Genomic DNA, 4,909 nt, shown 5'->3' on the forward strand with positions numbered 1-4,909 from the left:
AATGAACAAAATAAACTGATGAGCAAAATAGATCCAGATAATAGAAGCATGGAACAGACTGAAGGATCCCAGAGGGAAGGTGGGGAGGGGGGAGTGGGTGGCAAGAGATTAATCAAAGAACTTATACATTTATAAGCATAACCCGGGGACATAGACACTGGTCTGGGGAAGGCCTGAGGGTGGGTTGAATGTGGGATGGAGGGGATTAATGGGGGCAAAAAAAAATCATGTTAAGCAAAACAAAAGCATCTCAGACACTGATAAAAGTTTGGTGTTTGCCAGAGGGAAGGGGGGGAGAGGGCAGGTGGAAGAGGACAATGGGGTGATAAAGGGTGATGGAAGGAAACTTGACTTCAGGTGGTGAGTGCACAGGGGAGTATGCAGATGATGTGTTGTAGAGTTGTGCGCTGGAAACCTGTATGATTTTATTAACTAATGTCACCCCAATAAATTAAATTTATTTTTAAAAAAGTAAAAGGTAGCCTCGCCGGGCGTGGCTCAGCGGTTGAGCGTCAACCTGGGATCCAGGCAATTGGGGTTCAATTCCCGGTCAGGGCACGTGCCCGGGTTGGGGGCTCGATCAATGACTCTCTCATCATTGATGTGTCTATCTCTCTCTCTCCCTCTCCTTTCCTCTCTCTGAAATCAATAAAGATATATTTTTTAAAAAAGTAAAAGGTAATTAAGTTAAAGCGGGGCTATTAGGGCAGGCTCTGATCCAATTATGACTGGTGTCCTATAAGAAGAGGGGACTAGGACACAAACAGCTCAGGCAGAGGGATGACTATGTGAGTTCACAGCAAGAAGGTGGCATTCTGCAAGACAAAGAGAGAGGCCTCAGAAGAAATCAAACTTGCCTACACGTTGAACAATTCTACCTTCCAGAACTGTGAGAAAATATATTTCTGTCATACTCTCATGCAAGTAAATTCCTAACAGAGTTGAAAAACATTCAAATTCCTGCTCTTTTATACTCGGGCTTCTATATTACTGCTCTTTTATATCATTCTTCATCCTCTTAGAAGATTTAACATAAGAATCTATATATTTCTATTTAAGATGTTTATAAATACTAGATCCTTTTGTCTCTTAAACAAAACTGAACAAGAACATGCACCATACTTATTCAGCAAGAGAAAGTAAGTTCTTCCTAAACAGATCTCCTTAAAAAGTACCCATGCCTCAGCATTCCGTGGTTCTGGAAAGTAAGTAGCCCCACAGTGTAACCCCAAGGCCTATTATCGTAAATCCATCTCTTCAGCAGATGTTCCTACTTCAACAATGTGACTGTTAGTAAATGGGAGGTAAGAGTCAGCATTTTTCAACAGTTGGAGAATGAAAGACAAAGTCAGGGCCCTGCATCTACATAGACCACAGAGGGGTTATTAGAGAAATCTCTAGGTCAGAAGAGGAAACAACTGCAGCATAAACCTACTAGCCCATGAAAGAGTTGAAACCCGAATCCTCTGCTTTTCTTCTCTTAATTTAGGGTTCCTATATCAAACACGGCCATAAACTCAGCTGTGCCAGAATTGCAGATTTATTTATTGCTTTCGAGTTCATCTGAATTTCTGTTATGATCTTCCATTTTACTGCCATGCTGATTATACTCCATTTGCCCTGCTCTCCCCTGCTTGGTTCTGTGCCTCAGGAGGCTGAGTCTACAGACTTCATATCCTAGTGTCCCTTGTTCTTTGGTTTGGTCAATGGAATGAGAAAGCAGGAGATAGTCAGTTTTCCACCCCACACTTGTTTGCTGCTGAGCAAAGCCCTGATCAGAGTATAGGAACCTTTTGCTCTTCCAGCTATGCTTTCTGCCCTGGACTGTGGAGAAATCTAAGAATTCCCAGGTAAGGAGGTAGCAGGCAGGCTGGTGCAAGGCACATAGGAAATCCACATGGAAGTTCATGGCAGCAGCAAATTATCAAGCAGTATGGTAGTATTTATAAGTGTTAATCATTTTTGTTGACTGGGTTTTTGCTGGCTGAACATCAGCCCTAGTTCTGCTCTAATCCATGGCCTGCCTGTGAGAGTGAATGTGAGTGAAGCTTCTGCTGGACTATCCCGTGTTCTAAATGAGGCACAATGACCTGTACCTCAATTATAACCCAGTATTTTAAAAAAAGAATACTAGAATAAAACTTTGATTTTTAAAATAAAACTATAATTTCAATAAACAACTAAACTAGCTGGAGCCTCAATTTCTTCAACCAAAAAGTGAAAATGGTGCATATCTCATGGGATACCTCTAAAGGTCAATGAACTCAGCATGTGTAATATGCTCAGTATTGTGAATGAGACCTAGTTTAAAGATGGTACTGGAGCAACCAATCTATGATCTAAATGAGGCAAAGTGACATACATACCTACAGTATTTTGAAAAAAACAAAAACAAAAAGAAAAGAAAATTAAATAAATAAATAAATCAGTATTTTGAATTTGTAATCAACAGAACAAGTACTGAATATACTTGCTGTAGCGATGCAGAAATCACTACTTTTCAAAATAATTTGAAATACCTTCATTTAATTGTTTGAATTTACTTTCTCCATAGAAAAATCAGGATAGATCTAGCCTTCTTTGTTACAAGATAGAATTTTGCGAGGTTATCATTTCAGCTTTGTCCCAACCCAGCCTTTCCCACTCTCAACAGTTGCACTTTTGCTGTGCTGGTTTTTCTCTTCCTAAATCGGAGAAGAAAATGTTTTCTTTTAGATTTGGAAAAGTCCTGAAATAGGCAAGAAAAATATTTTTACATTGAAATGAACCATCTGGCCACTTTATCATTTTCTACATCTAACATCCAGAGTTACTATAATATTTATTTATTAGATTCTTTATTCATGTAAGTGATATTACAACTGTAAATTGTCATGAGCAGTCAGCAATTGGTTTTAACTATTTCTTTTCCTTTTTTCACACTAAGAAAAATTCTCCTTATGAGCTAGAATTAAGAAATGTTCGTGGAAATTAAAGCATCGATTAAGAAACCTACATCCAAACCTTAATTCTGCCACTAACTAATTTTGTAATCACCAACAATTCTCTTAATTAGTTAAATGTAGGATTGGGACAGGTGACCCTTAAGGAACCCTTCAGATTCAGTTATTATCTCTCTGTATTTCTACGGTATTTTAGCATAACATAGCACCTAATATATTGTCAGTAATTATATCTCGGGCATGTCCATTTAATAATCATAGCAACCCTACTTTGCAAATAAGTGATAAAACTATGAGGCTATGTTTCTAACTCAAGATCATACCAGTAGTTAGTGGAAGTGTCATAGCTTGAAAAGGTCGTTTTCAATTCAAATCCTATAACTCACTGAATATTACTTTATTTTATGATGATTTTTCAAAATAAACTAGAAGCTCAAATGACTGGGTGAAAAAAGTAACTTCACAAGCAATCAGTCAGCCAGTAAATAAATACACAACAATTTTAGCAAATTTGAAAGACTGTTAGGTATTCAAAATGTGTCATTTAAGAAATGTGGAGACATTTTTAATCCATCTATTTAAAATCTATAAATGTAACTGCATTTCTAAGGAACAGAACAATAACAGCTACAAGAAAGAACACCCTCTTTCTGCCTCAATGGCACCATGGACTGTTTTACTCCAAGCAAATACCAAGAGTATGGCACCAGCTGCCCATTTTCCTGCTGTGCTTCTCAGGCAGGTGTTTCTTTGTTGGGTACTTGTGGAATTCAATGGATGGTTGGCTCATAATGTGCAAATTATTACTTACATATTTATTTTTATAGTCAGTAGAATTTTTTCTGGATAGATTATAACAGTTTCCTAAGATTTACATGAAACCAGTGACTCCTGAAATTCCTACTGGTGGAAGTTACAAAAAGATTCACAAGCTAGGGATATTTTTGATTGTTTTATAAGTGGAAAAGACCAACTTAAAAGAAAATTTAAAATGTAATACATATTTTAAATTATCTTAGTAAAAAGAAATGACAGTAGCCATCTCTGTGGCAATTGTGTGAGGATAAAAGGGATGATATTGACAAAACTTTTTTTTAAATGTGAGATGATATTGCTCTTGGCTAACTATTAATCTCATTTATGAAGTCTTTAAAAGAAATACCTTCCTGAGGCAGTGATGACATTCCCCTTCATACTATACAATGCCTGTCTATGTAGAGTGCTGTAAAAAATCTTTTGTGGATTTGGAACTTGAACTTCACTTCTATTTATTGATGCCAAAGCATCAGTAAATAGAAATCACAGTAATTAGAATCAGTAAATAGAAATGACACATCATTTCTATTTAGATATGGTCTGATGTCAGTTCTTCTGATTCATTGAAATTAAAGCTCAATGTGTTTCTTTCCCTGGATAGAGCAATAGAAAAAAATTACTCTGAGTTGATTGAGATAAAGTTTTATAACTAATGGTGTGGTGTCAGGTCCCCTGACAATTAGGCATTTCAAAACCATTATATCTACTCTTCTCAGGTGACATGATCTTATATGTAGGAAACCCAAAGGATTCTACACACAAAAAAAAACCTGTTAAAACTAATAAATGAATTTAACAAAGTTGCAGGAAACAAAGTCAACACACACAAATGAGTTGCATTTTTATATATCAATAGACAGCTCCTTGAATAGAGAGATAATCTAAACTCTTAACAGAAAATAAACTTCTCTTGTCAAGGAGCTTATATGATCCATATTTTATAAAAGTGAAAGGTTAACGGTTGGTGGTGTGCTGGCAGGCTAAATAGCCATCTCAGACGGGTGAACAAAGAGGAGTTAAATTTATTAAAAGGGGATGGGTGTATCCAAAGGGAAGCGCTTACACAGCATGATGTACTTGGGACAGTGAAACAAGAAAATATAGAAGCAACAGGAGAACCCAGGCTGGGCTGCTTGGCTCACTGAGAAGTC

Source organism: Miniopterus natalensis, chromosome X, assembly GCF_054644295.1.
Source record: "Miniopterus natalensis isolate mMinNat1 chromosome X, mMinNat1.hap1, whole genome shotgun sequence".
In the NCBI taxonomy this organism is placed as follows: domain Eukaryota; kingdom Metazoa; phylum Chordata; class Mammalia; order Chiroptera; family Miniopteridae; genus Miniopterus; species Miniopterus natalensis.